Source organism: Felis catus, chromosome A2, assembly GCF_018350175.1.
Source record: "Felis catus isolate Fca126 chromosome A2, F.catus_Fca126_mat1.0, whole genome shotgun sequence".
Classification (NCBI taxonomy): domain Eukaryota; kingdom Metazoa; phylum Chordata; class Mammalia; order Carnivora; family Felidae; genus Felis; species Felis catus.
In genome coordinates this window covers 89,495,480-89,520,191 of record NC_058369.1, presented here as the reverse complement: position 1 = coordinate 89,520,191, position 24,712 = coordinate 89,495,480, and the positions used below count along the sequence as shown (strand labels likewise).

General features: G+C 37.3%; 1 long non-coding RNA gene across 2 annotated transcripts in view; it reads right to left on the bottom strand.

The window, feature by feature from the left end:
* Nucleotides 1–230: 230 nt before the first annotated feature.
* LOC123381245 overlaps nucleotides 231–24,712 on the bottom strand; it is a 31,619-nt gene continuing 7,137 nt past the window's right edge. Inside the window, exons 2-3 of one of the 2 annotated variants that reach the window (XR_006588061.1) lie at nucleotides 16,161–16,238; nucleotides 231–279 (exon numbers count right to left, since the gene is read on the bottom strand). This is a non-coding gene — a long non-coding RNA (uncharacterized LOC123381245). Of the gene's footprint in view, nucleotides 280–14,646; nucleotides 14,698–16,160; nucleotides 16,239–24,712 lie in introns of those variants that run through there. The other variant, XR_006588060.1, reaches the window with a different exon arrangement.

The window sequence follows — 24,712 nt, the reverse complement described above, 5'->3', positions numbered from 1 at the left end:
ATGTTTTAATATAATGTCTCCAAATCTATAAAATTAATAATTTATCAAGTAATTAGTATTTATTGTGTTTTACAAAAGTACCAGTCCATAATAATCTGGAAATGAAAAAATCCAAGTACCTGCTCCACAGATCATTTGAAAAGTACAATCTTACTTATGTCACCCACAAAAACTGAACTTCAGTTGAGACTCTCCTAACTCAAGTATCAACTTCAATCCCCAAGACTCACCTATGGGAGGCAGTTTCTTTGGTATTTTCAAGGGAAAATGACAATCCACCTGAAATATATTGTAAATTATATTGTTTTAAATTCTCAACAAGCAACATGACAAACTGGATCACATATTCTCTAGGTTTTTTCTAACTCTCATGTAATGATTCTAACACTTACATAGAGGATACAAAAGAAAAAATATGGTTCGTAAAATAGGGTTCACTGAAACTTTTGTCCCCCCTTACTGAAACTCTTGAAAAGCTCCTAGGAATTCCTGAGACGTTCATGTGTTTGCCGCATTTGTAATATTCATCTATTTATTTTACATATTGGATGGATTTACTTTTACATAAAACATCTCCACGGTATCATCAGTATCAAGTGGTGCCATGTTTCCCATTCACTATGGCATTTCATTGACTTCGGGAAAATTGAAGTTCGTAGGCTATACATGGTGGAATTGTGTTTTCATAAGCAAGGCTTAAGACTCCTGGTCTTTCTCATTATCGACCATCTTTAACCTTCAAGTTATTATAAGATGCCATCAGACACACACAACTTACCACCAAAACTTAGAGACTATGTTTCTCTATTCCATTTATTCCTGGAATATCAATTGTTGGAGGTCAGGTACAAGAATAATCAAACAACTATCTCCCCAATTGCAGAGGGTTCCCGCAAAACTTAGAAGTAGGGGGGAAACTGACTCTTTAAAAGACCAAGACTTTTATTACTAAATCCTGCATCTTTATAATCTTGATAAATGTGTGGCCAGTATGACAGTTGCGAGGCATCACTATACCAGCTACTATACTCACCACAAAGTTATTTATTCTCTGAGACAATATAAAAATACTAGCATACCAAATTAAGGTCAAGGTCAGTAGCATTTTACTCATCTTAAATACATTAAAGTCTAATTTTGTTACATTTTACCATATCTTACTCAAAATATTAGTATTCCCCTCCTCTGTAACTTTAATGAACTATACATAGTTATGTATTTTTATCAATAGAAATTTTATTCCATGATTGATACCTTGAAAGAAGTTCAATGGCTTACTGATTTTATGATGCAAAAGCATACATTCTTGTTCCCCCAACTTTGTACCTTCTACCAACTTCATCTGTGTTTCCCTCTCCAAAATATCTTTGTTATAATTCTATGCCAAATTCACCTTATGTTGTCTTCCTTCTGCCTTTTGTATAAGCCTTCATGTGTATCTCTAGTTTTCCCGTCAATTATTCAGATTCTATCTGTTGACCTGATTTTTTTTAAATTATGTCCATTTATAGTGATTCACAATTCTTACAATACGTAAATACAAGAACGAGAATACTTCCATCTGCCAAATGGCTACAAAGAAGAAAACTCATGCAGGCTAATTCACACAAAAAAGTAAAGATTGTCTTACTTCATTAAAAATGCCAGCATTTAGAAAAGATTATGTAATTTTTTTATTTATGTATTTTATGGATAGCCTTCCAGACAAAAGCCTTCATCAATAGCAAACATCATTAGGAGCCAAATAATACATAGCACTGCTTTTTTCCCCCTACAAAACACAATTGACCTTGCAAAAAACTGTCTACAAGGAGTTCTATTGGTATTTCTCATCATCTGTGGGTGACTGAAGTGATGGAGAATATTTAATCCAATCATAAAAATTTGCTAAGGATGTCTAACACATTTATGTATCTATAAATGCACAGCTAAGTCCCCAAACTAAAAGTTAAGTCATTGACCTTATCTTGCAATTTACATACACAGACTTACTCCCATGTTAAGAACCTCTACAAGACAGAGAGACAATATAATGTCAGATAAAAGTCCTAAGGCACATCAGTGTTATTCCTTCCGAGAAGTCTTCAACTTCTAGCTCAAAAACTGTCCGTTATTATTTAATAACCATTGGGAAATTTAATTATAACCTAAGCCTTTTATGATGGAAAATATCTGGTATCAATAAGTGCTTATGAAAACAAATGGAAGTCTATCAGTGGCAAAACATTTACTTATGCAGAAGGATTCAACATTTTCAACTACAGAAGCATAATTGAATTAAGCTAACTGAATCGTCTTATATGCTACACAACATTTCCTAGCACTGGAACACATTAAGAGGATAACTGGCACAGCTTGCTGTCTATTTTTTCAAAGGACATTAAAAGTGACAGAAATCCTCAAACAAAACCTGGCTCTTCTTCAGACTGGAAATGAAATAGAACAGCCAGTTTCTTAGAGATTTATTTAGGCCTAATTGTGGCTTCTGTTTCAAACTGTATTTCTTGCCCTTTCTTTGAACAGCCTGAAGATAGGCTTCTTTAAATACAACAGAAGAGGGGCACCTAGGTAGCTCAGTCGGTTAAGCGTCCAACTTCGGCTCAGGTCATGATCTCACGGCTTGTGAGTTCAAGCCCTGCATTCAGCTTTGTGCTGACAGCACAGAGCCTGGAGCCTGCTTCGTGTTCTATGTCTCCCTCTCTCTCTGCCCCTCCCCTGCTCATGCTGTCTCTGTCTCTCAAAAGTAAGTCAACATTAAAAAAAAATAAGTAAATACGACAGAAGATAGCATTAGAATAAAAAAAATCTCATTTTATAATTTCTATCACTTATTTATTCCTGATATTCACACAAATTTATAAATTATTCTATAGTCTAATGAGGAGTTCTAGTCTTGGAAATACCAAAAATACAGTGAAAACCAATCAAGGCAAATAAACACTTGAATGCAGTTAGTAAATTCTAAGATCTAAAAATACACATTGGCACAATGTTGACCACCTCGATGGCCTTCTGTTAGAGAAGATTGTGTTACTGATCTACCAATAGACTTAGCAGTTGGATTTGTGTCTCAAGGTAATGATAGAGTTGGGTCCCTGTCTTAAGAGTTTCTTATCTACTAATTACTGTAGCTGTTTTTGCAACTGAAGGAAGTTTGGCTAGTTTTCAAGGCCATTTATTACTACAGAGTAAAAAAGCATCATCTGTTATCCCAGGGTGGAATATAATTAGCTTTGGTTTGTATTTTAAGCAACCAGACATTTGGTTAACATTATGCCCAGTATTTTTACTCACCAGCCAACTTACTCCTTACTTAAATATTCCTATTAATACTTGGGAACTGAAGTTTCAACACATCCACAGTTGGTTGTTGGTAGTAGCAGTTGCTTGATTTTCAAGACTCCATCCAAAATCAGTGTGATGTGCTAAGATTTCTTCGTGGAAATGACAACATCAAGTGGGATAAATAGGCACTTGAGTTGCAAAACCTTTGTCAGCAAAGGCCATTTAATGCATATTTAACCAGACTGGCCCACTAAACTTCCTCAAGAGATACAATGTCTAGATGGATATAAAACATCGCTTCTCGGCCTTTTGGCTAAGATCAAGTGTACATGGATATGAAACATGTGCTTTGGTGAAGAAAAAAAAACAACAAAGAATTATCTTCACTAATGAGGTTGGCAATTTCAAGTCATGAACCTTGTAGTCAAAGCTTAAATTTATCTCAGGTCCATTCCATGTGTTAGGCATTGCTTAGTTCACTTTTGTGGAATTCTGATTTTGGCTGCAAAGTGAATTGTGTTTCCATTGCTCCTGTGCCAGAGACATGGGAGAATACATCTCATCATCAAGTGAGTGAAATCCAAGGATTTCCCTTCTGCAAAAGTCAAATGTGACCCTATTATAGGTGAAAGAGTCCCTAAGATGGGTGCTACATGTGGGGGAGGGAAGCAAAGAGAAGTAAGGAGAGCCGTCTGCTCTTTCCAAGTAGAAAGAAGTTAGATTCAAATTTCCACAACATTTTAACAATCCAATGTCTTCATTCTCAAATGCAGTGGTCAAAATGAGTAAAAAAAAAAAAAAAAAAAAAAAAAAAAAAAGATGTAGAAGGAATCCAGCTGCGGTATTCACTTTTAGCCCAAAGTAAATAATCATTGGGTAGAAGTTTCTTTTCCACATATTGCTGGCTTTCAACATATATACACTTTTAATAAAGAGCACGTGAGACAGCGCCTGAGGTAGCTCTTACAGCTCAAGCCAACCCCACTGTGGTTCTGGATTCTGATTCAGTGGCCACTGCTGACTGCTCACACAGTGATATTTAAAGTGAATGAAAGTGACTTCTTCACCTTACGGAATCTTGTTTCCACAAAAGCCGTGGCATCCCATAAGCAGTAATTACTTAAAATAGCTTATGGTCTACATAGTTAACCTTACCCAACCCATGACCTTAAATAAAGGCCTCAAAGATTAGCCAACTCTATTACATATAAAATTTAGGATTACCAGTTTCTTTTTCATTAATTGGGTTCATTCAATAAATATTCATTGAGCTACTTTTACATGTCAAGTCCCAAGTGAGAGAGTGGCCATAAAGTATTAAACAATCACGTTTGTCTGTAAGAGCTCACAGGTATGTATGCATCGGTATGCATTATGTGTGTTAACTTGGATGGCAAAACTTCAGTCACTACACCCACAGTGTATCGTTACAAGACATGGTAAAGGCTATGAAGGAAAAGTAGAACACACAATACAAGAATACAGATCTTATTTATAAAAGTGTACTTCAGAGTAACTGCTATCACGTAATATCTTGAATTGATTGAAAGCAATCAGTCTTTTGTCTAGCGCATTCCTCTATCCCTATTTCTGGTCATTTCTTGCAGCTTCCTCTAGTGACCAATGTCTTTGCTACTCATAGCCTCCCATCCCAGTGCTACGTGGGACATGGATATGAAGCCATACTTGTGACTTTTCTTCTCAGGTAACCAAGATCATATTCTACTTTTTCTGCTACTGGGGCCAGTGCTGAGTTTTAGTCATAGATGTGATGTATTTCCTAGCTACTTGCTAGAAAGACCTTAATTCCTAAAAAGAGATGAAAAAATTAACTTCAGGAAACACAGAGCCTGGTGGAGAATCTGGCTAAATAGAATCTTAATGTTCCTCTCAAGTAACAATGCAGAGATAGTTGCCAATTCTGGTCCCAACTGTGGCCAAACTTAAACTGATGAATTGCTCTTTTCTATGTAATCGTAGCATTACACTACTGAAAAACTTGCTCAATTTTCTTTGGTCTATTATCACTTTTGCCAGGCATTTTTTCCACTTAAAGCAAAGACGATCTCATTTCAGAACATTTATATGTAGTTGGTTTTTTTTTTTCTTCTGGAGAAAAGATTTTTTTTTTCCTGTCTTCATGGTGACTTGAAATTTTAGCATTTAAAAGAGGAATACTAGCACTTGATAGATGAGTTGACTCGAAGAACTTTATTGAGCACCTGGTTATCCAAATACGTTGTTAACACCAATGCCCATGATTTAGGCTCAGCTTTCTGAGCCTATATATATATATAGGCCTATTATATAATGAATATAATATATGTTATATTCTAATTATATTATATTATATTATATATTATATATTATATATTTTATTATAAATATATTCCTTTTATTATATATTATATATACATAGGCTTAAAAATAAAATGCAGTTTTCATGACAATTATAAGTAGTATTTGCCCATTTAGTAATTATTTAGGGAATCCAGAACACTTATGTGAAATTCAGTTTGCCTTAGACAAAACAGCTCTATTTTCTCTGATGTGGGATGTGCTTTCTTCAGCCAAGAGGCTCCTCCTTCTTAAAACTTGAGAACATGTGATAGAATCGCATTTCTAACATCAGTTATTTACTGTTTAAGTAGTTATAAGTATAATTATATTAAAATGACCATTGTGTTTTCTTGCCTGGAATTAAGGGCAGAATGGGAAGGGAGTGAAATGTTTTTAAGTATTAACTACCAAATATTATGTTTAAGCTATAGTCCAAATTCTAATTAATGTTTAAAGCAGAATTAATGTGTTTTACTTTTCAATCCAGTTTTATTCTCAAAGCCAATGTATTTATTAAGGCATTCTGCTGTAATTAGAGAACTTATATGAAAGAATTTACTAAGTCCAGATTTTAGTTCTGAAATGGAAACCTCTTTCCTATACTAACAGCTTTAAACAAACACTCAAGTTCCTACATAAATGTAACACTTTTGAACTTTGAGTACATGAGTAAGTCAACAAGCACAGACTAAAATTTGACTCCTGAAGTCGTTATGATTCGTCTCTGAAAAAGCTGTGGTATTCAGAAAGGTTTGCAGTTTTATTAAGAATACCAAGAAGCCAGGGCGCCTGGGTGGCGCAGTCGGTTAAGCGTCCGACTTCAGCCAGGTCACGATTGCGGTCCGTGGGTTCGAGCCCCGCATCGGGCTCTGGGCTGATGGCTCAGAGCCTGGAGCCTGTTTCTGATTCTGTGTCTCCCTCTCTCTCTGCCCCTCCCCCGTTCATGCTCTGTCTCTCTCTGTCCCAAAAATAAATAAACGTTGAAAAAAAACAATTTAAAAAGAATACCAAGAAGCCAAGGGTTGCAAATGCTGTACTAATGCCAGGGAAGACAGGACCTAATTTTGTTCAAAAGAGACAAAACAAGGACAGCAGAAACAGAAGCTCAATTATTTTGCCTAACATGGATGTCTGTTACGATCGAACAAAATATTCATCACTGACCATTGTTTACAGAAGAAGGAGTAGGAACTTAACATTCATTCCAATTTTACAATAATACAAACCAGGTAATTTTCTTGTCATTTATTTATAAAATTTGGTTAGGTATCTAATCATGATTTTCATAGCTTTATGTGAATAGGGAAAAAATGTTTTAAATGTTTGAATTAAAAGCCTAAGTTTCAAAGTTCTATTCGATTTTAAAAGATGGCACTTTTAACATCTACTGTGCATTAAGTACCTGGAATAGAAAATTAAATACTTGGCTGAGTCCCTCCAGAAACTGGTAACGTCGAGAGTCAAACTGACAGGAAGAAATGTTTCGACAAAATGTTTCAAGTTCGAAACCTGATTCACAGGAAACATCCTTCTTTGGCCTTTCATAGCTGATTTTGACAGAAGTTGCTTCAATTTGTTTCTGGTTTTTCTTATTTCTCAAATTAAGAGGGTAATAATTGTAATTGTATCAGTGTCGCTCTATTAAATTGGCTAATCCACGTACAGAATGGGGCTTGATATACAGAAATCACTCAGTAACATTCTCTAAGTTTATGTGAAACAGATTAGTGCCAGGCACTTAGGAAGGACAGAATACATATTAACTAGTAGTAATATTGGTTATGGCAATACAGAATTGGGATTCTGTGCTAAGAAATCAAGTCACCATCTCTTGCTTTAGTTAAATCCACTGGTTAAATTTTTAGCAAACAGTTGTTTTTGAGGGAGCCATTATATTTTAATAGGATTTTATCATGAGAAATAAAGCTTCTTTAAGAAATCTGTGTTGGTTTACTGAGATAAATCAGTCTCCAAGCCCCATTTATAAAATATAAATATAACCAAAAAGAAATGGAGACTTTGTGTTTTAACTTGTTTTAGTATAAGAGACTATTAAAATATCAGTTGTGGGGAATATAAAAGCAGTTGTACAAATATGGATTACAATATTGACACATCTCACTCGAGTGGAAAGCTAAAAAGTAAGCTAGGGCACATTGGAAATCGTGGCTGTCTTTGCTCAGAGCTCTGCTATGAATTCCACACTTAGCCGTAAGATTCTCTGCACCTCAAGACTAGTGAAAAAGGCCAAGGTCAGACTTGCACCTCAGTAATAGGAAGTGCACAAGATGGACTGACTACTTGCTGACGTATGAAGCAAGAAGTGGTTGCTTCTTTTGGAGTGTCCTGTATTCCCTGCCTTAATCGAATGAGAGGATGCCTGCAAGCGACCCACATCCTAGATCCCAGTTGGGAGCCAGAGAGGTTGCCTATCAGAATCACTTCTATGAGTGAGCAGGACTCAGCCAAGTGTCCTAAAGTTTACCAAAGACATTGAAGAGAGTCACCAACAAGCTAAGGAAGAGTCTATCACCTCCATCAGGGTAGCTACAGGTGAGCATAACCTAGCATTAGGTAGTTGTGGATGGGCACCCTCCAGAGAGCCCATGTTCAGTGAGCTTATGACCATACAAATTATTTAAGATCTTTCCTCCTTTCCATCCTTCTCCTCCTATACCTGCCCTCAAGCCGAGGCATCTAAGCAGTAGAATAAGGGAAAGCTGGAAACGAGCTATCTGAGAAAGAAACAAACATACTTTGCTTGTTTGTCTGCAGCAGGTATCTAGACCTAAATAGGATGGGAAATAATTATAATTTAAAATAGTTAGGGGCACTCGGGTGGCTCGGTCAGTTGAAATTCTGACTTCGACTCAGGTCATGATGTCTGTTCATGAGTTCAAGCCCCATATTGGGCTCACTGCTGTCAGCGCAGAGCCTGCTTCAGATGCTCTGTCCCCCTCTCTCTACACCCCCCCCCCCACATACCGCTTGTGCTCGTTCCCAAGTAAATAAAACAAAACAAAACAAAAAAAGTATTTAGACAGGGGCACTTGGCTGGCTAAATGGGTAGACCATAGGACTCTTAATCTCCAGGTCATGAGTTTGAGACCCATGTTGGGTGTAGACATTACTTTAAATAAAATACTTGGACAGTTTGACAAACATTTTAATTCTGAAATAAAACTATTTTACAACTGCAAGTGACCAAGGGACTTGTATTACTTAATAGAGATGAGAGAAAGCACATGATTATTTTAACTTAATGTTTTTCTGTAGGTACAAGAGATAAACTAGTCCACTGAGCAACGTTCAAACACTTATAAAAAAGTTTTTTTTTTTAATTTTTAATGTTTATTTATTTTTGAGACAGAGAGACAGAGCATGAATAGGGGAGGGGCAGAGAGAGAGAGACACAGAATCAGAAGCAGGCTCCAGGCTCTGAGCCATCAGCCCAGAGCCCGACGCGGGGCTCGAACTCACGGACTGTGAGATCGTGACCTGAGCTGAAGTCGGACGCTTAACCGACTTAGCCACCCAGGCGCCCCAAAAAAGTTATTTTTTAATCACACACCACACATTAGGCTTGTTCAACTTACTAGTTACATTAGTGTCAGAGATAAAGACTCTGGGGGGAAAAAATCATGGGTGTTTCTGTGGAATGCCTAAAGAACTCTTGCCTTCTTAATGAAACCAGACAGTCACCTTTTAAAGCACCAAGTAGTATTTTTTTCTAAAACCAATATTGTATTGTAATGGTAAATTCTCCAACTTTTCTCTAGTGAACCGCCATGGAGAAGGTCTTGCTTTGTCTTCCTCATCACTTGCCTTCTTGGCGGCCAGTTCTTTTAAGCCCCAATACCAATGGTATGATTTCCTAACAGAACAATTTCTAATACCTTGCTTGAGCAAGAGGCATTTTTATTCAACAAATACTGCAGTATCCACTTTGTGGTAGGGCAGGCACTGAGACCCAGGGATACCTTAGGAAACTACCAATAGCATCTCCTACCTGCCCTCGTGAAACTTACTATGTCCTACACAAGGGAGGAAACCAAAGGGGTGAATAAACACGTTAGTGTCAACTCATGTTAAGTGCAAAGATCAAAATAAATCCCAAGTGCCCTGATTAGAGAGCAAGTTTGGTAAAGGAATGAAGAAATTACAGAGACAGAAAAAACCTAGAAGCAAAACACCAGGAGAGCAGCCTCAATGTGGATGTGGTGTGTTTTGAATGAGTGGCCATGGAGTTCAAGGAGACATCCAGAAGACCAGCAGGCCAAGGTAGCATAGTTCATGGAGTATGCAGAGCATCCAAGGACTCACAGCAACAGGCAAGATCAATTTTGAGAACAAAAAAAAAAAAAAAAAAGGCTCAAGACTAAAACCTTGAAAGGGAACAGGAAAACCACAGCATCATGTCTAGTAATAATAGTAATTGTGGGGTATTGCATTACATGCAGGGAGAGTCAAAAGGCCTCCTCTGTCGGGCCTGACAGTGCAGACCAAAATAGTCAGGTCACTGCGGCCAGTACAAACAGGGTGTCAGAGAGCAAAAAGTGGGACCAAACAATGTCTGGCATAAACCCAGCCCCTTCAGACATGTGGTCTAATACTTAATGCAGAAGGCATTTTGCTTAAAATTCAATTTTCAGTTATGTATTTATGTATTTTATCAGTAATAAAACCAGAATGGTTTAGGAAGAGTATAGTTTGACATGCTCATCTCAGAAAACCTTATTTTAAGTCTAAATTTAAGATCTACTCATGGTATTACCTGTAGCCAAAATATCTTGCTTCAGGCAGAAGCAGTCCCAAGCAGTCCCCACCTCCAACTAGATTTCTCTCAAGCAGAGTATGACATTGCTGGTTGGGCCTCCCTGCTTCCGTCCATGGGGAAGAGAAGGAGATTGTACAAAAATGTGTTCACAGAGAGCCACACCCACCACACCAGGAAGGTCCTGAAAGTGAACCAGACTCTCCACAGAAAGTAAGATGTATATAGAGACATAAACTCATGTTAAACTTGATCATGTATTCCCTATGAATGGGTACGTGGCAATTTCTTCTAACCTCAGCCTTTCCTCGTTAGTGGAGAGGCATAATAAAATTCGTGTGTGCATCTTAGATGTCTTCTACCAGAATATGAACAGGAGACAAGCCATTCGAATGAAATCAATTCCTTTCAGAGGCAATCCCAGGAAGCATCAATCAACAATGAGGACAAGAGAAAAGGCAAGGCAATGAAGCCAATAAAGGCGGTATTATGGACCGCTGTGGGCACCTGGCGAGCTCTAGGAAATCATGTGCAATGTGAATGGAATTCCTCTATTGAAAGATGAGGGAGTTAGGAATTAGTGGATAATTAGCCCATCAGCCATTGTTTGAGAGCTATTTCCAGGAACAATACTCACCAACCACTTCCAGCCTGTCCTATGTTTCTCTTGAGCTGTGATGGCCAAAGACAGCCTTTAGGCTGAATCACAAAAGCCTACAAGGGACAGTCTCCAGAATCCCAAGTGGCGAGGTAAGTGGGTGGGACTCCAACAGTATCTGCTACCCACCTACCTATTAAAAATAAACTCATCTGTATTAACATATTGCTAAAAACATTGTCTTTTATATAAACTTATCAAATCAATAGTAAATTGAACTAAGTTACTATTAGCTTTTTTAAAGATGGACAGATTAGAAGAGATTAGGGGAGGGTATTTCTAGTATTCTACTTAACACAGAAGGGATTTTCAGTAAATGTTAATTCTCTTCCTTCTTCCTCCCTTTCTTTTTCAAAGACTGTTCTTAGAGATGCTTGAAATTTTCTGTATATCCCAACAGCCCATTAAAAACAAGATGAAGCCATGGAAAATACAAGTAATGTTGGTTTACCATTACATTATGAACACCCAATGTGTTACAGGCCATGTCACAGACACTGCTTATGTTAGTAACATTAAGGAGACCAAACTCCCTGTCCTCAACACACTGTTCATGCAGAAGAGGAGATTCTACAAAGAATGTGAAAAAAGCAGAGAGTAATGAATATATACTATGAAAAACATTCGACATATAACTTTCTACTCCATGAACATCATTATTTGTGTATCACTACTATTTGAATACCATTATTTGAACACCACTAATACAAATTTCCAAATTGCTGGAATCCTTTTCCATTTCAATGGTTTAGATGTTTCACTATTGTGGAATGTAACTTTTCAAGACATAATTAGTCCATTTGCAATCGACCATATACAATAATACTTGACGATTGCACTTTTGGACTTTTATGATAGTTTTTATAAGAATTAAAAATTATATGGATGTGAACAAGGATTATCACTGTTCTTTTCAACAAAAAGTCTGTCAAGTGTGACTTATAATTTAAATGATGAGTTTAAGAGAAATGCAAATGTCAATGTAAAGACTTGTCTTTGAAGATCTTTAGCAGAACAGCTAAGATTAAATGAAATGGTAATTCTGCCTGCATCAGGTTGGTCCAAATTGTTACTTTAGGATGGCTGCCTGGTGGGCAGGAAGCAATTGGGTCCTTTCTGCAATAGCATGAAAGCCAGCACTCTGTAGCCAGTGTTTTCAAAGGAACATACTTAATGGGTGAAAAGTTACTAGACTTGGAAAATAAGCCTGTTTTAAGTAGCATAGTACATTAAAAAGTAATTATAAGGCATTTGGGAGACAATTTTACTGTATACAAATGTTCTCATGAACATCAACTCCCCAAAAAACCCAAGTTGTCAAGAAGACAACTTCACAACCCAAGTGGGGTATGGCACTGGCTGATAATGACATAGTGATCTGGGAAGTGACCCATCTCAAGGGTTACTCAAACGTTTTGAGTAAAATTATAATGTTTTGCTTATTTTGTTTTTTAATAGTTCTGCAGGAACTTGTACCTTTATTTCAATAAAGGCAACATGATACTAATGAATTAAGCTTAGAAAGACTCCCTTTGAATGCCCTCAGTGATTAAATGAAAACAAGTAAATAAAAATCAATGCTTCATTAAGTACAGTTCACTTGAGAAGTTCTTCAAGTTTTCATCAGTTCTCTTATTGACATTGATCTACATACTTCTCCTGTTTGAATTTCAACCCAAAATCCATTTGTGTATTGTTTCAATCATGATTCAATTGATACTAGTAATTAATGACAATATACTTTTACAACTTAGAACTTGGTCACTTCCGTATTTCAAAGTCTACTATCTCTATTTCCTAAAGAGAAAGGAAAAATTTAGGTCCAGGGTTGAACACACACTTTGAAAATCCCTTGCTGAGTCTCAAAGCAACATTAAGGTACACTAACTTAAATGTCAAGAAGAAGGTAATGATGGATGCTTGATTAAGCAAACACTATTTTATTTTCAGTAATGATTTCCCACCCCCAACACATACACACAGACTAACTGGGTATTTCAGAGAATGCTTTGAAGGTCGTAATAACTTGTTAAACTCTAGGTTTCATATTTATAAGCTGAATCATTTTTAAATCTTTTCTTCAAGAAAATCAAAGGACCAAGCTTTTCTCTCTTGGTAAGTTTCTTAGATGCTCAAATTTAAATGGCCATTTCAGAGAACCCATGTTTTAAAAAGTCACTCAGAATAAAATATGACACCTAATTTAAACATATTCAATTGGCTTCATGTCAGGTTACATGCTGATTTTATAGCCCTTTACTCAAGTTTAAAGCTTGAAATGGATTTGCTCCAAACTAATACTATAAATAGTTCTTTAGGACCCTGACGACTTTATGTGATGTATTTTAAAATCCAGTAATAGTAGCTTTTAGAGAATAAAGTTATGCCAACTTCTACCCGTCCTTAGTCTGGAAAGTTTGAAAATTTGTGGACAATCTGTTTAGAGGAAGAAAAGGGCAAGTGGGAACTGCACCAAGCTTCTACTGATATTCTTTGCCATTTTACTGGTATGTTTCCTACTTTTCCCCTGGATGCAGGGCAATACTGCCAGGTACATGGGATGACCATCTAGTGTGTCGTGTTCAAAGGTGTTACCTATGAGCCACCTAAAAAGTCAAATGCTAAACCCAGTATTCTTCCCAGTATTTCAACAAGAACAAGTATAGCCGTCAATAGGAGATGAGATGCAGAAGGAGGTAGGGAGTGAAGTCAACAAGTGAGTGAAATCCATATTTCCTCATTCAACTAGCTTTCTTTCTCTTTCCAGGTACTGAGTATTGGGCTGAACTGTCAGGCCAATTAGAAAAGTGACTCAGACATGGTCTCCCCTCCTCTTGACTCTTGTATGAGTGGAAGAGATGGAAAGTGAGCCATTAATAAACTGATGAAGTGATTCTAGGTTATAAACAAGAGGCCAGTGATCGAGCAAACAGAAAATTGTATGTAGTTATGAATGTTAGGCTAACCAAGCAAATCAAACACTGATTTGCTAGCTGCATAGCATTGAGGAATTACAATCTGTGTGGTCCAGAGCATTAGCACCAGGTGACAAAGATCACCTGCTAACTCAGGCCTTTCCGCCTTACTTTAGTTGTTGGGTTGTGAGTGGTTCAGGTAACTGTAAGCTTTACCTGTTATTCCAGACCATGTATCATCCTGACCCCATCAGTTTGGACCAGAGCTACTTTATCTTTTGAGATATGTACAAAGAAGGCTAAGAGAAAGGATTATTTACACCAGTAAGTGGGGCGCCTGGATGGCTCAATTGGGTTGAGCATCTGACTCTTAATTTCAGCTCTGGTCATGATCTCACAGTTCATGAGATGGAGCCCCACACTGGGCTCTGTGCTGACAGTTCAGAGGCTGCTTGGGATTCTCTCTCTCTCCGCCCCTCCCCCATGTCATGTGTGTTCTCGCTCTCTCAAATAGACTTTAACAACAACTTAAAACAATCAGTAATATTAGCCAATAATGAAAAATTTCATTGCTATTACTCAGTAAAGCATTAATGATTAGCATTGACTGTGTTTTCATACTGTCTATCATTCCATTAGTTTATTCATTAAAGCTCTCATTGTGGTTCAACTCACATTTACTGAGTCCACTTGTGTTCCAGGCAACATAGTTGTCATCTGTTGCCCTAAGAATCAAGCAGCCATTATTGTATTTTTACATTATTGAAAACAGAACTTTGTCTATCTGATTGTAGATTCCTTAAAGGCTAGAAATAGCTGTGTTTTCTTTATAAACCCAGCAACTATGTGCCGACTTGGGTATCCACGTTGAATTACATGGATTGAGAAATTATTATGAAACATGTCAGTTTCAACGTTACTCATCTCTTCTTTTCAAGTAAATCCAACTTTTTTCTACAAAAATGTCACCTCATTTAGCATCGCCTAATTTAAGTTCAGATATGTTCTTTTGAATATCAAGTGATATTGAGTCAGGGTCACTAGCTAAGTCATTGCTACACATAGTAGAAGCAGAAATCTAGTAAGAGGTAAATGGGAGTTCAAGAAATAAATTACTTTTCTAATAGGCCTGAAAGAGCAGGGAGAATGGACTATAATTGGAAAGCTGAGGGCTGGTAAGACCAAGCAGGAAGAACCAGAAAAGCACGGAAGTTGAACTACCATATTAGGAGCTATACTGACCCCTCACCGGAAGGTGGTTTAAATCACTTAGACCGCCAGTGTCAAATGTCTGAGCCTCTTCCTAGTCTCCCCACCCCTCTTATCCTCAAGGTTCAGCCATATGGTAGAACAATAGCAAAGAGGATCATTTGAACCCCAGTTTGCCGCTGATGAACTTCATAACCCTTGGGCACACTGATCACTACCTGTGACTTTCTATTTATTCAGCTGTAATTTAGGACTAATAGTAAAAAGGTAATTTTAAGTTTGCATACATGAGAATTTGAGCAAGTGCTAAATGATACGTCCACATTGTAGTAAGACTACAAATTCCTATGGTATCAGTGGAGCTCTGTTACATCATGCTGTAATGGCAGCAACAGATGGTAGGTTGTTAAATTTACTGCTCAACTACATAGCTCATGCAGAATGCAGTAGAAACCATAAACATTCATACAACAGTCAACGTATATAGCCTACAAATCTCATAAAACGACGATGAGTGTGATTTAACGCTAGACTACATACAATCGCCCTCACATGTAACACTATTAGAGTTTTCTTACCAGACACGATGGAGGTTACGTTTAGAAAATTGGTTTCTAAGAGCTTTTTTACCGTTTCTGTATTTGATAACCCCCCCCCATAAACGTACATTTAAATTAGTTTGTTATTTTGTTACAAGCTTTTTGAGGGTTTTTAAAAATATGTGCCAGACATTGTGTTTTAGGCCCTTTTTACATATGATCCCCCTGAATCTTTCTCATGACTATGTTAAGTTGCTACTTGAGTTATTACCCACCTTTCCTCCCAGCTCACACTTATACATTTTACAGAGAGGTGCTTAAGCTTAGAAAAGTTGTCAGCCTTCTGCCAGAAATTTCCCAAGTAGCAGAATCAAGAAGATACTCCATACTGTTTTATAGCTAGGATAAAGGGGTGTGAGCAGGAGCAAAGCTACACTCACCGCTTGAGACAAAATTTTTATGTCCATCAGGGGTACCTTTTAAAGATATGCATTTTCTCATTCCATTCTTCAGTTCACCTGCATAAATAAAGGAACTACTGAATATGGCCAAAGCATTAAAAGGCACTGTAATAATAGATAATAGTTATTGAACTGGGATATATTTTCTTAACATTTCATAATATTTCAGGTAGTTAGGAAAATAAAATAGTTTTTTTGTTTTAGTTTTACATTTGCCATTCAATTAATGGGAAATTAATTTTCTCCTTAGGAGGGCATGTGACTTAAAATTGCCATTTAATTTTCATGAGACAACAGTCAAGCACACAAATATTTAAGAATCCTACGGTGGTTTCAGGTTCTCCATTTGTTCCAGAGTAAGCCCCATGAAATTACATAAAACGTGACCCTGGATCACCTATTTCATAAAAAGAGTTAAGTGTTTTAATGCCATTTGGTCCAACACTTGCTATTTAATAAATTGATTTTATTTATACTTCCCAAGAAAGTTTCAGGAGGAAAATTAAATGGTGGAGAAGCCATTGCTTCAGTTTTAATTCAGCTTTTTATGATTTTTTTTTGAGATATTTTTGTCGGCCAAATAAAAAGGAAATATACTCAACAGTAAAGATGGTTAGCACTGGTTTCATAGAGAGAAATGAAGCCTTACCTTTGGCAATTTTTTCCCCCTTTTGAAAATGTTGGTTTTAGTACCAGGATGAAATCAAATGGAACCCATTACATGTCATGGTATTTCACTGCTGCCAGTTCAATTTCTATGTCAGAAACCTCTTTTTAATAGGCGTGCTTCTGCTACATACTGGTTTCTCTCCCCCTCTTCAATGGTTTCAATTTTATTTATACAGTGGAGTAATAAAACTAGTCAAGTACGTTGTATAAAAAATATTTCCATAGCGCATTTGAAAAACATAAAACCAAAGCCTGATTCAAGCAAATGTCAATAAGTAAAGGTTTTTAACAGAAACTCCCCATTCACCAGGGACGTTCTTATCAAAAATATGTAGGAGTCCAAAGTCAGCCCATTTAGTTGACGGAGAAAGCCTAAGAATTAGTGTAGGAAAACATTCCTCCACTATCACAAATAGCTCCTTGGAGAGATGACATACAGAGATCAGACTTTTGTCAAATTCTGTTCATGGATTCTCAAATACTAATGGGAGTGGCACAACACAAAAGTGCATTTTTAAAAAGTAACTATACTGAGCCCAGGAGTCCCAAGTGTTGAGCAGGATGTGTGGAGAAAAATTATCACAGGGAATCATACAATGCCAATTAAAAAAGCAACACTGATTTGTTCTAAAAATATATATACAAATGTGTTGAGGAACCCTAGACAGAAACAAGCACATAAACCACACATCGTCCTCAATCCCCAGGGACACCTGCAGTCTGATGTGGTATTTAGAAATGAGGATTGCCCATGGCTACTACGCTGTGCTTCTGCTTGAAGTTTTGATGAAAGTGATAGGAATTCTTTTCATCTTGTCAGTCTCCACAGCTTGTTACATTCATCTTACTTTTTATCTGCCTCACAAAGTTGAAGTAAGAAAGCATTGTTAATTTTATTGGGGCTGAAACAGAAACTGACATGTTCTTTCCTCTGTCTAGATTTAAAATTGAGAAAACATAATGAAACTAGCCTTTGGGGGATGAGATATCTAGCAAACAACACAAGTTCATGGAAGACGTGTTCCTTGTTCACAAATTTTATAGTCTTTTCACATCTGTTGTGCATTTCATCAGCAACTTCTGTTTAGAATTCCTAGTATTCTGAAGCCAAGAGGTTCAAAGGAAAAACTCCCTCAGACTGAACAAAAAAATTGTTTCATTTTTGAAAACTGATATACTACACTGGGGTCATTTAGAAAAGATGTGCAAGTGACAAGGCTTGAATTGACATAGCATGTGATAATATTAGCACTTTCCTCCCAAGAACAGGCTATCTTAAAGGAAATTTTCTATTCCAAAGCACTTAGTGTTTACAAACCTATGCCTAGTTCCTTACTATTTTCTTCAATAGGCACTTGTTGTTTGATGCACATGTATTTTTTTCTAGTTTGCCTAAGTCCTGTATCTCACCTATGTGCATCTTCTGCTTAGTTGAAAAGAGATCAGAATGCTTCCCTAATTTCTTGCTAAATCTGTTATCTCTGTGGAAAGCATATGAACACGGTTTGATTTCTTCCTTTTTGAAGTCCCTGGCACCAGTAACTATAGAAAAAGACTAGGATTAAAATTAAGTGTCCGTCTATGTGTACGGCTGTGTGTACCAAGGGTCACAAGTGAACTTCTATTTTTTAGGAAGTATCTGATTTGAACTAGCTTCCTTTCTGAGTTAGCCCGCAATTCTGGTCTTAGCATTACCTCTCATGAATCCAATGCTACTCCACATTACTCCATAACAAACACTGTTAACATGGCTCAGCCAGACACAATTTTCAAAATATCCTTGAACCTTTCTTTTTAATAATTTATTTTTAGAGCAATTTTAGGTTTATAGCAAAATCCAGCTATAAGTACACAGATTCCCATAGATCTCGTAGGAAGAGACCAAACAAGAGTCATGGAAGGAACACCCCAAGGCAGAGTCCCAAGTCCTTGAAGTAGAATGATAGAGACATGAGCTGAAGGCAAGGACAGTGGTAAGTGAGCTACACTTTAAGCGTCCTCGAGTACAATATCCTGGTATTATGCTTCCAACACCTTGGGGCTGACAGACCAAAGAGCTTTAAGTGCAGAATGTGGGCTCCTCATCTCCATCTACCCCCAAGGTAAACCCTGGATTCATTTAAATGCATTTGCATTGCAGGCACGGCCCCTGTGGAGAAAGGCTGCCTTTGGGGTGCCTGGGTGGCTCAGTTGGCTAAGCCGGTTAAGCATCCGACATTGGCTCAGGTCATGATCTCGAGGTTTGTTAGTTCAAGCCCAGCGTCGGGCTCTGTGCTGACACCTCAGAGGCTGGAGCCTGTTTCAGATTCTGTATCTCCCCCTCTCTCTGTCCCTCCCCTGCTCATGCTCTGTCTCTCGGTCTCTCAATAATAAAGTATTAAAAAAAAAATTTAAATAAAGGCTGCCCTGAAGGTTCCAGTACAGACCTCCTAGGGTCAAAAACTCCCCTCCTACCTGTGGGACAAGTCTCTCCCATGACAGGAAGCAGCCTCCATTAGTGACTATGCCACTCTAAGTGGCAGTTCCTTATAGCCCAGACAGGGCCAGTAATTTCCAATTCCAAAATCACCATGGGGAACTTGGCTGTCTACCACCTTGAGTATGTACTGTCACTTTAATAAACTGCTTTGTGCTTATTACTTTCCTTCTGGCTGTCTTTATTGGAGTACGGTTTCCCACAGAAATTCCCGTGGGGAATCCAAGGACCAAGACCTCCATTCATACAATGCGAACTCCTCCACACGTAACATATCCCCATCCACTCACATGCACAGCCTCCCCATTATCAAAATCCCCTATTCGAGTGGCCTATTTCTCACAATCCATAAACCTACCTTACATCATCTTCACCTATCATCTTTTCAGGTATGGATCTATCAGTGATTCTGGAAGCTTCACTTACCTTAGACTGTGTTGCTCTTCCACACTTTAGTTGTCCTAATTAATGCTCTAGAATCCCATCAATGAGCTCATTATTTCAAACCTAATCTTTCTCTTGCCTTTCCTATTAATGTTCATTCCACTTTTTCCCAAGTGTGTTTCATAGAGCATTAATGTTTCCTGAGATCTTAATAGGTGATTTGTGGGGACAGATAGCAAAGGAACAAACTGTTAATATTATCTTATAAAATAATCTAAGAATCTAATTAATACAAACACTAAGTATTTTACAATGCTCCTCACTGAAGAAATGGTGTGGCAATATATGACCAAGACCAGAAGCTATGTGAGTTACTAACATGTATGAACTGTTGACTTTGGATCAGTTGACAGGTTCAAAGACAGGGTTTTTCAGCTAAATTTAACAATGAATTGGTTCATCTATTAGATGATGGCTATTCTATTTTAGGAGATATGTGGGTTACTATACAATGTTTCTTTTAGTTGATATATTATACAAACTCCTTTCCATTGGATCAAATTTAAGAAGGAAGAAAAGCAAAGACTTAAAATAAGGTGTTCTGTTTGAGTTCAGCCATTTATTACCATTGACGACTTAACCAAGTCACCTAGCCATTTCCCAGACATGTGATCAAAGTAAAGGAACTACCACAGATGCGTACCATAAAATGGAGAGGTATGTGGGTAGCTCAGTCAGTTAAGTGCCTGACTCTTGATAAAAGCTCAGGTCATGATCTCACAGTGGTGAGATCGAGCCCTAAGTCAGGCTTCACACGGAGATTGGAGCCTGCTCAGGATTCTCCCTCCCCCTCTCTTTCTCTCTCCAAGTAAATAAATAACCTTTAAAAAAATATGTGAACGATAGCCGTTATTTTAACTTTGAGTAGAATAGGCCAAATAGGTAGGCCAAAAAGTTCTTATAATTCTAGTGATACTTTCATTTTTAAAACATTAAAAATAGGGAATATATCTGGAATTTGAAGAATTTCTAGAATCTGGCCTTTAATTGTGATCTCCTAGTTCTGTGCACAATTCCTGGCATGTTCTAAGTACTCCATAGGAATTTTATTTAATAATATCCCACAAATATTTAATGGTCTATGAAAGACAAAGACCACATGATTCCTCTTTACATCTATGCCTCCAAACACTAATATAATAGTTGACTCTACAAAGAGGTTTTTTTCAAGTGCTGATGGTGTGAATCAATTAATGAGAAAATTATATTTTAATATATACATACTATGTAATTTTGCTTTTTTCAGCATTTTTTTTTAACTTACACTAATTTATACTAATGCAAAGTTAACATAGTCTATAGAAAGCTACAACTTTCCTTACACTATTTTGCAGGAATGGGGTCTCTCTCTATATATGTGTCATTTATCTAAAAGTAATATTGCTAAAGTAGTATTGCACAATTTTATTGTTATTAATATCACAATTGTATGTTAGCAATGTATTTTACAGTTTCACAGTATTACAAACCAGTTTTCTACTTCATAAACATAGTAGTTATTCCTTGCTGTAGTGACCTATTCTCTCCATTTGTCCTCGTAACTCCTTTAGTTTTCCCTATCCTGTTTTGTGTAAGTGTTTAAATACTTCCATATGGCCCATGTTCAGAAGAGCTTTGGGGAAGTTCAGAGAATACAAAGGTCAGTTAACTGTGTTGGTGCCAGCAGTTGACCATGCCAAGAATGTTGTTAATCTGTCAGAAAATAGAGATAATGACGCTAATTCTATCTCAATAGTCTTGAACAAATGCAACAAGTGGTAAGGGTATATAATTTAGAATCCTGAGAGAAATTACAATAAAATAATAGCTAAAGCATGGAAGCAGGCTCTCTAAATTGACTGATCTTCGAGAAAAATACAATATTCATGGTTTAACACACGCATGAGTAAGTATAGCAATGGAAGAAAGACCTAAACCAATAGGTCAAGGATCCCCAATGATGGCCCAATGAAAAGATTGGCAAATGCTTTCCTCTCTCCCCCAAAAGTCAACCATAAAACTGCACAAAAAATCAAACACTCATGCTCTGGATATCAAACAAAGGTCATCAACCATCAGAGAAGCATTTTTGCTTCAAAGACTGCTAAAATTCAAGAACAATAGGACTCCATGACTTTGTTTTGTTTTGTTTTGTTTTTGTTTTTGTTTTTGCTCGGGACTGCACCCATCACCATCCCCAGCCTAGCAAGCACCGAGGCTTTGGTACGATAAGGTAGGCCATGATGCCTGGCTGCTTTGCCTGTGTAGCCAAAGGGAACACACTCAAATTTCAACAGTAGACAATAACCATATTCAATATTATTGGTGGAAGTGATTATATTGTGCTTATGACTGAAGCAACCCTTCTTGCCTGAGTGCATACATGCGTACTTTGCATACATGCAAAGACCTACAAGGACTCAACTAGCCACACATTCTTAGTCAAAATTAAGACGGGCCACATATGTGGAGCAAACAGCCAAGAATCCAGGGGAGTAAAAGCCAGGGCGATCACAACCTGAATACACGCCCCTACTCACACAGACTATTTAGCAAGAAGGAAGACCCATGGTCTCTGCGTGCATGAGCACCACCTCTTTTTAACATTGGCTTATGACTAAGTCATGTCGACACAGGGACAAATCCTAGAAGAGCAGATGCTAAAATTAAGTAAATAAAAATTAAATTAAATAGGGGCGCCTGGGTGGCGCAGTTGGTTAAGCATCAGACTTCAGCCAGGTCACAATCTCGCGGTCCGTGAGTTCGAGCCCCGCGTCGGGCTCTGGGCTGATGGCTCAGAGCCTGGAGCCTGTTTCCGATTCTGTGTCTCCCTCTCTCTCTGCCCCTCCCTGTTCATGCTCTGTCTCTCTCTGTCCCAAAAATAAATAAACGTTGAAAAAAATTTTTTTTAAATAAATAAATAAAAATTAAAAAAAAATTAAATTAAATAAATACAAACATCAGTGGTCACACATCATAGGGTGACAGACTTTGCCACAACAAATTGCTAAATAAAGAAGTCAACCAACTAACAAATAACCTTAGATGGGGAGGGGGTGTGGATCTGAATCTAGAGTTGCTACAATATGCAGTTTTAGATAGTTTTTAACCCAAGACTGTGACATTTGTCAACAGCAATTTGTCACCCATATTCTAGGGAAAAAGCCAAGTAAAGAAATGGTCTTGCAGTGTCCCCAGAAGTTGGATTTAACAGACAAAAATTTCAAACAGCTATTGTCAAAGTTCCATGAAATGAAAGAAGCCTTATGTGAAGAACTCAACAATAAATTGACCACATCAAATACATAGAAACAAAGCAGATTCATGGTTGCTTGCAGCTGGTTGTATGAGCACAGATCATCTACATCCAGTCACAATACTCAACTTTTTGGGGGTGATGGAAAGATTCTAGAACTGGATCATTGTGATGCTAACACAACTCAATAAATTTACTAAAAATCATTGAGTTTTATGTTTTTAATAGGTGAATTTTATATTGTATGGATTATACCTCTGTAAAACTAGTGGGTATTTCTTGATTTTCTTTCTGTAACTTTTTTCTGTGCCTTTTTAATTTTTTTTTTTAGATAATCTGTGTTTCACCCATTAAAATTGATTCTAAGTATTGAATCCAGCTTTTGATTAAAATTCCTGATTGAAATTCCTTTTCACAAGTTCTTTATCACTATTTTCATGTAGTCTCATTTCTTCAACAGTTTAACAAGGAAGAACTTTTTAAAATGTTCATCTTAATAGTAAACTAGCCAGAATGCTACTATTTTAATGCTCTTCATTTCTCATCTGGTATTTGGGAACCAGTCTATTCCAATAGGGAACTTGACTCATCCTTCTCAATTCCACTCATAGGCCAGAGTACTTGTTATGAACACAAAACCAGTTACGTTACAAACATCATCACTGTTTGTTACTAATTCCCTACTGGCCAGTTCAAGTTTCTTCCCCTTCGCTATTTATACAGGTTCTTCTTCTGATTTCCTGGACCCCACTCTACCTGGTTTACTTTTTACTCACGTAAGACCATTTTTCAATCGCCTAAGAAATTTGCAACATCCTGTCAGATAAAGTCCTTCGTGTTCCTTCATTGTGTTGCCAGTCAACAATGAATGACTCAGTTATAAAACTTCACATTTACTGCAATTATTATTCGTACATAGTTTCCTAATCAAGAATGGGAATTCCTCAAAAGGAAGAATTCAGGCTTCCTTGGTGTGTAGCCATGTAATAGGCATTCTCAATCGCTTTTCAGTTAATCGATACATGAATTGATATACAGGGGAACTCAGAGGCTCTCTGTTCAAAACATTTTTTCTGTTATCCATTTATGAAGAATTTTTTTTTCCCAGAGCAAAGAAGAATTTCATTGAGTTATAAGAAGAAGAAGAAGAATGGCTCCCCAAAGATTATGTCTGTGTCTTAAATCTTGGAAGCTGTGAATATATTCTACTAAATGGCAATGTCTTCTAAATGCAGACAAGGATGACAAGAGAGGCAGAACCAGAGAAATGGCATTATGGGGAAAGATCTGCTAGACAGTGAGACCTTGAAGATAAAAGAAGGGGTCACAAGCTAAGGAAAGCAGCCTGTCTGCAGATGCTGCAAAGGTCAAGGAAATACATTTTCTTCCACAGCCTCTATAAAAAGACACAGCCCTACTAACACTTAGTTTTAGCCCAGAGATTTATTTTAGACTTCGGGCTTCCAGATTGTTTTAAGCTACTAAATTTGTGGTAATTGGTATAGCAGCAAAAGAAAACTAATTCATGAGTTTTCTGTTTCCTCTAACTAAAACAACTCTGTTATATATTAGTGTCCTCTACAAGAACATATTGAAGTCCTACATCCCATTACCACCAGAATGGGAACCTACTTGAACATACTCTTGTTGAAATGTAATTAGTTAAGATCAAGTTACACTGGATGAGGGTGGGCCCTTACCTCAGTA